Genomic DNA, 13,266 nt, shown 5'->3' with positions numbered 1-13,266 from the left:
TTATAACTTCAAATACCTGTCCTAATCTCAGGTGTTTCATGTCAAATTACATTAATACAATTAAAATTACATTAATACAGTTATAACTTCAGATACCTGTCCTGATCTCTGGTGTTTCATGTCAAATTACATTAATACAGTTATAACTTCAGATACCTGTCCTGATCTCTGGTGTTTCATGTCAAATTACATTAATACAATTAAAATTACATTAATACTGTTATAACTTCAAATACCTGTCCTGATCTCAGGTGTTTCATGTCAAATTACATTAATACAGTTATAACTTCAGATACCTGTCCTGATCTCAGGTGTTTCATGTCAAATTACATTAATACAGTTATAACTTCATATACCTGTCCTGATCTCTGGTGTTTCATGTCAAATTACATTAATACAGTTAAAATTACATTAATACAGTTATAACTTCACACTGTAAAAAATGACCGTGATTTTAACAGTAAAAGACTGTAAAAATGCTGGTGTGAAAAACTGTCAATTGGTTTACAGAAAGTTTCCGTACTATATATATAATGAATAACTGTAATAGATCTAACGGTACATTTAATTAAATTTTAGGGTAAATTACCGTTAAATTCACAGTTTTTGGAAGTGAAAAATAACAATTCATTGTAACATTTACAGTGAAAAACCGTAAATTGACATTCCCACAATTCCCTGCGTGACACTTCACATTTGATATATTTTCGTTGAAATAACTCTTTCTTCTTAGTTTTTCTCATTTTTTTCTAATCAGTTATGTACATTAGGGTTTTATGTTACATCTAATGTTGTTAAATTAATGTTTATTGCATTTTTAAAATTTCATGCATGTTACCATGATGGTGTTTAGTGTGTGTGTGTGAATGACACTGTGTGCACCTTCTATATATTAGTGTTGTCCTCCTCAGCTTGTGGAAAAGCTGCTTGTGATGAACTTTGATTCATCATGTGACTCTCATCACCACTGTGTTTGGTGACTGTCAGTGTATTATAAAGGTACAAAACAGATATTAGTACTTCATTAGGTTGGTAAATTAACATTATATCAGTTAATGAAATACGTTATTTTACCGTAAATTTAACAGATTTTTTTTTTTACGTTGCTACTGTATTTTTTACGGTAAAGTTCTGGCAACCACAGCTGCCGGTTTTTTACCGTAAATTTTACTGGGATTTTTTACAGTGCATATACCTGTCCTGATCTCTGGTGTTTCATGTCAAATTACATTAATACAGTTAAAATTACATTAATACAGTTATAACTTCATATACCTGTCCTGATCTCTGGTGTTTCATGTCAAATTACATTAATACAATTAAAATTACATTAATACAGTTATAACTTCAAATACCTGTCCTGATCTCTGGTGTTTCATGTCAAATTGCATTAATACAGTTATAACTTCATATACCTGTCCAGATCTCAGGTGTTTCATGTCAAATTACATTAATACAGTTATAACTTCAGATACCTGTCCTGATCTCTGGTGTTTCATGTCAAATTACATTAATACAATTAAAATTACATTAATACTGTTATAACTTCAGATACCTGTCGTGATCTCAGGTGTTACATGTCAAATTACATTAATACAGTTATAACTTCATATACCTGTCCTGATCTCAGGTGTTTCATGTCAAATTACATTAATACAGTTATAACTTCAGATAACTGTCCTGATCTCAGGTGTTTCATGTCAAATTACATTAATACAGTTATAACTTCAGATACCTGTCCTGATCTCTGGTGTTTCATGTCAAATTACATTAATACAATTAAAATTACATTAATAATGTTATACCTTCAGATACATGTCCTGATCTCTGGTGTTTCATGTCAAATTACATTAATACAGTTAAAATTACATTAATACAGTTATAACTTCAGATACCTGTCCTGATCTCAGGTGTTTCATGTCAAATTACATTAATACAATTAAAATTGCATTAATACTGTTATAACTTCAAATACCTATCCTGATCTCTGGTGTTTCATGTCAAATTACATTAATACAGTTATAACTTCAGATACCTGTCCTGATCTCTGGTGTTTCATGTCAAATTACATTAATACAATTATAACTTCAGAACTTCAGATACCTGTCCTGATCTCTGGTGTTTCATGTCAAATTACATTAATACAGTTATAACTTCAGATACCTGTCCTGATCTCTGGTGTTTCATGTCAAATTACATTAATACAGTTATAACTTCAGATACCTGTCCTGATCTCAGGTGTTTCATGTCAAATTACATTAATACAGTTATAATTTCAGATACCTGTCCTGATCTCTGGTGTTTCATGTCAAATTACATTAATACAGTTATAACTTCAGATACCTGTCCTGATCTCAGGTGTTTCATGTCAAATTACATTAATACAGTTATAACTTCATATACCTGTCCTGATCTCTGGTGTTTCATGTCAAATTACATTAATACAGTTAAAATTACATTAATACAGTTATAACTTCAGATACCTGTCCTGATCTCAGGTGTTTCATGTCAAATTACATTAATACAATTAAAATTACATTAATAATGTTATAACTTCAGATACCTGTCCGGATCTCTGGTGTTTCATGTCAAATTACATTAATACAGTTATAACTTCATATACCTGTCCTGATCTCAGGTGTTTCATGTCAAATTACATTAATACAGTTATAACTTCAGATACGTGTCCTGATCTCAGGTGTTTCATGTCAAATGACATTACAGTTTTTTTCAATTGCTAACATACTTTTGTTCGTTCTTTAGTCACATTTTCAAAACTCTAAACACATTTAGCAGAACATCCATCTGTTGTGGCCATACCATTAACACAATTCATGTCGTTTTCACACAAAATGCAATCAATTAACACATTTCTTAAATGCTTAAATTTTCTTTTCATATAAGCTTACCTCATACCAAAATCATGGATCTTTCTCATCTTATTTGCAAATGCTTAAACACAGCAAGTCAGAAATGAAGACCCAGTGTTCCAATCTTTAAATATAGGATAAAGCCTCTACTTCTGCAACAACAGCAGCTCAAAAGTATTGAAAAAAATATATAAAACAAATACTGAAACAAGTGATAAGCATTTTTAATTAGCAGATCACTGAAATATTGAGAAATAGTTTCCAGTCTCAGTTGGAAGTATAGTCAGGGGTTGAACTTCTTTCCATTACATGGACACACAGTAAAATAGGACTCTTTGAATCAGATTTGTTCAGTGTGGATGAAAAACAACACAGAGGAGCAGAGAGAAAATAATATCTGGATAAGGGAGAAGAATAGATGATGGAGGAGAGGAGAAGTTGGATCAGAGAAGAAGAGGTATGGGAGAGGAGGAAGAATGTGTGCTGGATTGTGCATCTCTGTTTTTTTCACTTACACATGGAACCTATGAAAGCTCATTTCTGCCATGAATAGAAAATAAAAAAGGTAATTATGTCTTTTTATCTCACAATTCTGACTTTTTAAACTCAATTCCTATAGTTTATATATCACAATTCTGAGGGGAATTGTGAGATGTATATTCACAATTGCAAAAAAAAAAAAAAGAATTGTGAGATAAAAAGTCACAATTACCTTTTATACTTTTTTTTTTATTCTGTGGTGGAAAAAAAGCTTCAATAGTATCTAAAGGCCATGTATGTTGGATTTGTTGTTGATCAATGGCAGCAATTTCATGTTTTCATTTCAGTAAAAGCTTCATGTAAAGCTTTTACTACAACGATCCCACTACCACTGTTCCATATATGCAGAATATGTGGTCTGCGTAGGGCACTAACTACCAAGGGGACACCATCCCAACCTCTATGAGGGCAACATCAACACCACACACCCAACCCCAGAAAGAGATTTCAACCAAGGGGCCAACTGAAGTTCTGCATAGGGGACTTATCTGACCAGTAGCTGCCTGAGCAATTCTGTTACTTTCTTCTTCTTTTTTTTCTACTGCACATTCTATAAAATAATGACTCACTTCTGTTGCCAAGAATGCACACATTCAACACTCAACCAAAAATTTAGAATGGCTTACATGCATTATACTATTACTGTAGTAAAAGGAAACTGAATTATAAAAACAATGGATTTCATATTTTCTCCAGTTAGAACCGAAACATGACAAGTAATGCATTTTTCATAATGCCATCAACTGTTAGTATTTTGACAGTCATTGTGCTTTGATTGACTATATGTTCATGTTGAATAGAAAACTAGTGCTATGTTTTGACAGAACGACTTGATTTTGAATCAGGTTTGCTGTGTTTTGATGGAGTTAGTATATGTTGAAAAAGGTTTTTAGCGTTTTGAAATGTGGAGTTTGTGTTTATATAACAAAATATGGTTTTGGGCAGAAAATTAACTATTTGGCTAACTGTGTGATGTTTGTGTGTTGCTGTGTTAAGAGTTTAGAAAAAGTACTTTAAATATTGCTAAACGCTTGTTAGCAATTGAAAAAAACTTTAATACAATTAAAATTATATTAATACAGTTATAACTTCAGATACCTGTCCTGATCTCAGGTGTTTCATGTCAAATTACATTAATAGTTATAACTTCAGATACCTGTCCTGATCTCAGGTGTTTCATGTCAAATTACATTAATACAATTAAAATTACATTAATAATGTTATAACTTCAATTACCTGTCCTGATCTCAGGTGTTTCATGTCAAATTACATTAATACAATTAAAATTACATTAATAATGTTATACCTTCAGATACCTGTCCTGATCTCTGGTGTTTCATGTCAAATTACATTAATATAGTTATAACTTCAGATACCTGTCCTGATCTCAGGTGTTTCATGTCAAATTACATTAATACAGTTATAATTTCAGATACCTGTCCTGATCTCTGGTGTTTCATGTCAAATTACATTAATACAGTTATAACTTCAGATACCTGTCCTGATCTCAGGTGTTTCATGTCAAATTACATTAATACACTTATAACTGCATATACTTGTCCTGATCTCTGGTGTTTCATGTCAAATTACATTAATACAGTTATAACTTCAGATACCTGTCCTGATCTCTGGTGTTTCATGTCAAATTACATTAATACAGTTAAAATTACATTAATACAGTTATAACTTCAGATACCTGTCCTGATCTCTGGTGTTTCATGTCAAATTACATTAATACAGTTAAAATTACATTAATACAGTTATAACTTCAGATACCTGTCCTGATCTCTGGTGTTTCATGTCAAATTACATTAATACAGTTAAAATTATATTAATACAGTTATAACTTCAGATACCTGTCCTGATCTCAGGTGTTTCATGTCAAATTACATTAATACAGTTATAACTTCAGATACCTGTCCTGATCTCTGGTGTTTCATGTCAAATTACATTAATACAGTTAAAATTACATTAATAATGTTATACCTTCAGATACCTGTCCGGATCTCTGGTGTTTCATGTCAAATTACATTAATACAGTTATAACTTCAGATACCTGTCCTGATCTCTGGTGTTTCATGTCAAATTACATTAATACAGTTATAACTTCAGATACCTGTCCTGATCTCAGGTGTTTCATGTCAAATTACATTAATACAATTAAAATTACATTAATAATGTTATACCTTCATATACCTGTCCTGATCTCAGGTGTTTCATGTCAAATTACATTAATACAGTTATAACTTCAGATACCTGTCCTGATCTCAGGTGTTTCATGTCAAATTACATTAATACAATTAAAATTACATTAATACAGTTATAACTTCAGATACCTGTCCTGATCTCTGGTGTTTCATGTCAAATTACATTAATAGTTAAAACTTCAGATACCTGTCCTGATCTCAGGTGTTTCATGTCAAATTATATTAATACAGTTATAACTTCATATACCTGTCCTGATCTCAGGTGTTTCATGTCAAATTATATTAATACAGTTATAACTTCATATACCTGTCCTGATCTCTGGTGTTTCATGTCAAATTACATTAATACAGTTAAAATTACATTAATAATGTTATAACTTCATATACCTGTCCTGATCTCTGGTGTTTCATGTCAAATTACATTAATACAGTTAAAATTACATTAATAATGTTATAACTTCATATAACTGTCCTGATCTCTGGTGTTTCATGTCAAATTACATTAATACAATTAAAATTACATTAATAATGTTATAACTTCAGATACCTGTCCTGATCTCTGGTGTTTCATGTCAAATTACATTAATAGTTAAAACTTCAGATACCTGTCCTGATCTCAGGTGTTTCATGTCAAATTATATTAATACAGTTATAACTTCATATACCTGTCCTGATCTCAGGTGTTTCATGTCAAATTATATTAATACAGTTATAACTTCATATACCTGTCCTGATCTCTGGTGTTTCATGTCAAATTACATTAATACAGTTAAAATTACATTAATAATGTTATAACTTCATATACCTGTCCTGATCTCTGGTGTTTCATGTCAAATTACATTAATACAGTTAAAATTACATTAATAATGTTATAACTTCATATAACTGTCCTGATCTCTGGTGTTTCATGTCAAATTACATTAATACACTTATAACTTCAGATACCTGTCCTGATCTCTGGTGTTTCATGTCAAATTACATTAATACAGTTAAAATTACATTAATACAGTTATAACTTCAGATACCTGTCCTGATCGCAGGTGTTTCATGTCAAATTACATTAATACAGTTATAACTTCAGATACCTGTCCTGATCTCTGGTGTTTCATGTCAAATTACATTAATACAGTTATAACTTCAGATACCTGTCCTGATCTCAGGTGTTTCATGTCAAATGACATTAATACAATTTAAATTACATTAATAATGTTATAACTTCAGATACCTGTCCTGATCTCTGGTGTTTCATGTCAAATTACATCAATACAGTTATAACTTCAGATACCTGTCCTGATCTCTGGTGTTTCATGTCAAATTACATTAATACAGTTATAACTTCAGATACCTGTCCTGATCTCAGGTGTTTCATGTCAAATTATATTAATATAGTTATAACTTCATATACCTGTCCTGATAAACGTGAAGGACTATAATGTATTAAGAGCTCACTTAGGTACTGGGGAGCTAAACCATTTAGTGCTTTGTAAGTAATTAGCAAGATTTTAAAATCTATACGATGTTTAACAGGAAGCCAATGCAGTGATGACAGAACTGGGCTAATATGGTCATACTTCCTAGTTCTAGTAAGAACTCTAGCTGCTGCATTTTGTACGAGCTGTAGTTTATTTATCAAGCGAGCAGAACAACCACCCAGTAGAGCGTTACAGTAGTCTAGCCTTGAGGTCATAAACGCATGAACTAACTGTTCTGCATTTTTCATTGAGAGCATATGTCGTAGTTTAGATATATTTTTAAGATGGAAGAATGCGGTTTTGCAGATGCTAGTAACATGGCTTTCAAATGAAAGATTGGTATCAAAGAGCACACCCAGGTTCCTAGCTGACGACGAAGACTTAACAGAGCAGACATCAAGTGTTAGACAGTATTCTAGATTATTGCGTAAAGAAGTTTTCGGTCCAAAAATTTGAATCTCTGTTTTTCCTGAATTTAGTAGTAGGAAATTACTGGTCATCCAGTTTTTTATATCAGCTATTCATTCTGTTAATTTAGCGAATTGGTGATTTTCGTCAGGGCGCGAAGAAATATACAGCTGAGTATCATCAGTGTAACAATGAAACCAATGCCATGCTTCCTAATGATATCTCCCAAGGGTAGCATGTACAGAGTAAAAAGCAACGGTCCTAGTACTGAGCCTTGCGGTACTCCATATTTAACTTGTGATTGATATGACATCTCATTGTTTACTACTACAAACTGATAACGGTCAGATAAGTATGATTTGAACTATGCCAATGCAATTCCACTAATGCCAACATAATTTTCGAGTCTGTTTAGAAGAATATTGTGATCAATAGTGTCAAATGCAGCACTAAGATCCAGTAAAACTAATAGAGAGATACAACCACGATCTGATGATAAGAGCAAATCATTAGTAACTCTAATGAGAGCAGTCTCAGTACTATGGTATGGTCTAAATCCTGACTGGAAATCTTCACAGATACTATTTCTTTCTAAAAAAGGAACATAGTTGTGATGAAACTGCCTTTTCTAGTATTTTTGACAGAAAAGTGAGGTTTGAGATCGGCCTGTAATTGACTAATTCTCTAGGATCAAGTTGTGATTTTTAAGAGGTTTAATAACAGCCAGCTTAAACGTTTTTGGTACGTATCCTAGTGATAAAGATGAATTAACAATATTAAGAAGAGGATCTATGACCTCTGGAAGCATCTCTTTCAATAGTTTAGTCGGTATAGGGTCTAACATACATGTGGATGATTTTGATGATTTAACAAGTTTAGACAATTCTTCCTCTCCTAAAGCAGTAAATGAATTGAATTTTTCTTTAGGGACACTACAATGCACTGTCTGACACAAGACTGTAGTAGACGGTTGCATGGTTATAATTTTTTCTCTTATATTATCAATCTTGCAAGTAAAGAAGTTCATAAAGTCATTACTGCTGTGCTCTTTGGAAACATCAGAAGTTGAAGCTTTATTTCTTGTTAATTTAGCCACTGTATCAAATAAATACCTAGGGTTGTGTTTATTTTCTTCTAAAAGTTTTGAAAAATAGGCAGATCTAGCAGTTTTTAAGGCCTTTCTGTACTCAGTCATTTTCTCTCTCCACGAAATGCGAAATACTTCTAGTTTTGTTTTCTTCCAGCTGCGCTCCATTTTTTTAACTGCTGTTTTTAGGGCCCGAGTGTGCTCATTGTACCATGGTGTTGGATTAATTTCCTTAATCTTTTTTAAATGCAAAGGAGCAACTGAGTCTAATGTGCTGGAAAAGAGAGAGTCAATAGTTTCTGTTGCAATATCGAGGTCTTCTAAGCTGTCTGGTATGCTAAGGCGATGAAACTGATCAGGAAGAATATTTATAAAGCAATATTTAGTGGTAGAAGTGATGGTTCTGTAGGGCATCGCTCGACAGAACTTACCAATGACTTTATCAATGAACAACATGATTGAACAAAGCTCCATTTGGTCCAAAAGATCCATTTCCTGACAGGAAACGCCTAGCCTTAACAGAAGTGATGACGTGACTTCTTTTAACAAAGGACTCTGTCTAAAGGACTTCTTAGCTCATCAGCAATAAACTAATCAGAACCTATCACAGGGTCTGATCACATTAAGTCTATTGACTCTCTCACAAAACCCTCTTGTATTATCGGACGGAACAGGAAAACACCCATCAACGGATTTAAAGACGAATCTGTCCTATCTATACCTCCCTTTGTGTGGAGGTATCCACTTGTGACTCCGGTCGCTGTTCAATGACTTTATGCTTACAGACTCAATCTTGAATTTCAAATGGACCATCATTAAGAGATCATTTTAAACTATATACAGAATAATACATGCCATGATGTAATTACTAACATGTCTATTCAATGTATTCAATATGTGGGTTTTCTTCAAATGCATTATTGTAATCATTGTTTTAATTAGGTCAGTCTAGTAATATGTGTGTAAGAAGTGTGTCATGTTTGAGTTCTAAATGCAGAATTTATAATTCTCTGTAATTCTGTGTGAATGAAACATTGAAATTCAGTATCAGGAAAATATTAAGAAACTTTATAAAGTTGTTAATAAAACAGGAGAATGTTCTGCAGATATCACGCGATGTGATCAATAGACAATAGACGAGGCGTGTCTAATCTCCGTAGCAACGTCTCATTGGAGGATCGCTCCCTTAAAACTATGCTGTCCGAACAAGCTAATGTCAGAAGCTGGAAGTCAGAAGTCAGTCAGAAGTCGGTCAGGAATCGCCCGAAATCGGTCAGAAGCCGGACTGAAGCACAGTCGTTGAAGCCCGTTAAGCACCGCTACTTTGACCACGGCGGAAAAGTCGCATGGGTCATTGATAACTGATTGACCGGGGCTGATTTTCCATCGAACACCCGACTTCAACCACGAGCTGCGCCGCTGATCATTCGACAGCCGTCACATCCAGACTCCAAAACACTTCGTGATATATCTGACCAAAGTCTCCCAAGAAGAGAGCCGCTCAAGCCAGACGCTCAGAACAGTTGCACCAGCCAGCAGCATCCTTCAAAGCTTCCGCGCAACCCACAGGGCTTTCCCGAGAAGACGTCACCTGAAAGACAGCCAATCCAGAACGGGATTCCGCTGTACACGAGTCACGGAACAACCCGATTACCTCAGCTGTCACAGCAAACGCAGGTACAAGCAAACTTCTCTCTCTCTTGCTGGAAACTGGTGAAACTCCTTTAAACCTAAAGAATCAAGCCAAAGCTCTGCTTTTGTGATTTTCCTCAGGTTATGAGTTAAGTTAGCACTGAACTTGGGACTTTTCATAACTCATCAACTCCGCGAATGTGTGTGCATGTATGTATGTGTGTGTGTGTGTGTGTGTGTGTGTGTTTAGCCTTAGTTTCCTGTAATCATTAGAAGTAGTCAATAAATCTTGTTTTGATTTTCACATATACGAGTTTCTTGTGCTGTGTGTCAAATTACTGCCTTAAACGTAAAAGATCAAGTTACCTCTTGCTTATAATATAATAATTACAATAATAACAATAATCATAATAAAATATTGTTACTGTTGGCCGCAGAATAATATTTTATCCAGAATTGGTAAAATACTCTAACCTCAATTTTCGCTGGACGAATAATTGATGAAGTGTTAAATATTAATTCTGAATCATTTACAGTGAATCATTTACAGTTGATTCAATTCTTATTCCCTGTAACAATTAAATTGAGCTAATAAATAGGCTAAGTCCTTACAGTTCTACCATATTTATGGCGGGGAGGCAGTTTAGCCGCTTTCACTAAATGTAATATACACAAGACTAGATAATGATCTGAGATGTCGTCACTCTGCTGCAGAATTTCAACGGCATCAATATCGATTCCATGTGACAATATTAGATCTAAAGTATGATTACGACAATGAGTGGGTCCCGACACGTGTTGTCTAACACCAATAGAGTTTAGAATGTCTGTAAATGCCAATCCTAATGAGTCTTTTTTATTATCTACATGGATATTAAAATCACCAACAACAAGGACTTTATCTGCAGCTAGTACTAATTCTGATAGAAAATCGGCAATCTCTTTGATAAAGTCTGTATTGTGCCCTGGTGGCCTGTATACATGTCATGATCATGAGTTGGAGTGCCCTGTTTAACCACCAGAGGGCACTCCAACATGGACTTTTGTCACTTGTCTGAACTACAATTCCCATACTCACTTCCTGGACTCATTATCCCATTCATTGCACCCAATTCATTGCTAACTATCTCATCACTCCTACGAACAGGAAGGGGACCAGAGCAAATTACTTCTCCTGACATTGTATTTGCGAGTTCACACACCTCTTTAATGTTAATTTTAGTGATCTCCGACTGGCGAAGTCGAACATCATTTGTGCCGACGTGAATAATAATTTTAGAATATTTACGATTAGCATTAGCCAGCACTTTTAAATTTGCTTTGATGTCAGGTGCTCTGGCTCCCGCCAAACATGGTGGCTGGTGTAACTTCATATACCTGTCCTGATCTCTGGTGTTTCATGTCAAATTACATTAATACAGTTATAACTTCAGATACCTGTCCTGATCTCTGGTGTTTCATGTCAAATTACATTAATAATGTTATAACTTCAGATACCGGTCCTGATTGTTCCATGTTCACAATATACTATTCAGTTATGGAATACCCATTTCACTTCAGTAAGCTTACTGACTTCATATCAATTCTATCATGGAGTTATCACACAATACAAATCTGCAGTTAAACCTCAGTTTTTATTAATCTCCATTTTGCCATTTTATTAATTTTTATTAATCTCTATTTTCAGCCAATTGCTTGTAAAGAAATTATTCAGAATTCCATCCTCAATTTAATTTACACAGAAAGAACAAAAGATGTTTGATGATGTTTGAAGAACTAGTTGATTCACTGCTTACAGGATCTTCTCATGTACTATCTACCAAACCATCACTTTTCTGAAGAGTGGAATGTCACACTACAGAGAAAGAAACAAATGAATCAAGAGCATAGTAAAATGTTTAAAGGATTAAAGGTGTGAACAGAAGCACTCTTGTACCTGTCTGAAAGTGAGTGGCTTTCCTTGAGAAAGGAAGTCTGCAAATTTACAGACAAAAACACCACAGTCATTGCCATTCACCTGTTTAGGAATTGCATAGACACAATTTTAAGAAGAACATTTAGTCTTAAAATGACACTTAATTCAGAGAAGATCCATATAATTCATTATATGGTGTCATACATAAGTTCTCATTCGGCCTATGGTCCACCTGGAAGCCTCTAAGATGCAGCCTTTCTTGACCTTGTGCTCCTCTGTGAGGTACTTTCTGTTAAATAAAACAGAAGATGCATATGTAGATATTCAAAGATGAATGATCAAACCACAGAATAACAGCAAAAATAAGAAGACACTCACAACAACATGTGACAGATATCATCATGTCTCTGACCCACTGAGTCATAGCACTGTATGGTCTGGGATTTGAAATCAATTACCTGGTGGTTCGAAGCAATATAGGCAACAAGACAAACTGAAAATCATAAATAGTGTTTTACACTTTTCAAAAATATGTAAATATTAAAACAATGCATCCTAACTTATAAATGACTTACAGCCAAAGCCCAATGCATGCCTAGGTGCAAAGGAACAAAAAGAAGATCAAAGAGGAAGAGGTCCTGAGTTTTTGTCCAGTTCTTTACTGTTGCATGGCCTTCACCACTCTGAAGCTTTGAGTAGAAGAAAGTGCTGAAAGAGAAGACTTTAAGGCTTCCCAGCTGATCACTGTTTCTCTTCATTAGCAATGGCAAATAGAAGTTGATAACCTTGAAAAGAGAAGAGAGAAAAAAAATATTTAAAATTATTAGGAATGCATGACATTGGTCACATTCAGTATTAGTGCTTTATGATCAACAATTGTCTGATTATGTTGATACTGTTGGCAAATCAAATCATCAGAGCCCCCCAGACATATCTATTTCTCAATTTTAAATTGATTCTCATTTTTATGAACCCTTGTGAATCAAAATTGAATTGATCATTACATTTGTGTTATTATCCAGCCCTAATGTGCAGTGCAGAATCAATTTCAAAATCAAATTTTGATACAAATTTTGATAAAATATTGAGGACAAACCTTTTTCCCCCCATTTTTCTTTACAAACATGTGATGCAT

General features: G+C 33.9%; 1 long non-coding RNA gene across 1 annotated transcript; it reads right to left on the bottom strand.

The window, feature by feature from the left end:
- Positions 1-12,357: 12,357 nt before the first annotated feature.
- LOC125250882 lies at positions 12,358-12,869 on the bottom strand. Its single transcript, XR_007180892.1, has 3 exons — positions 12,707-12,869; positions 12,510-12,589; positions 12,358-12,420 (listed from the first exon to the last, which is right to left on the bottom strand). It is a non-coding gene; the product is annotated as an uncharacterized LOC125250882 (long non-coding RNA).
- Positions 12,870-13,266: the final 397 nt, after the last annotated feature.

The sequence above is a fragment of the Megalobrama amblycephala genome, linkage group LG17 (assembly GCF_018812025.1).
Source record: "Megalobrama amblycephala isolate DHTTF-2021 linkage group LG17, ASM1881202v1, whole genome shotgun sequence".
NCBI lineage: Eukaryota > Metazoa > Chordata > Actinopteri > Cypriniformes > Xenocyprididae > Megalobrama > Megalobrama amblycephala.
Note: the sequence above shows the minus strand (reverse complement) of the source record. Positions and strands in the feature narration are given on the sequence as shown.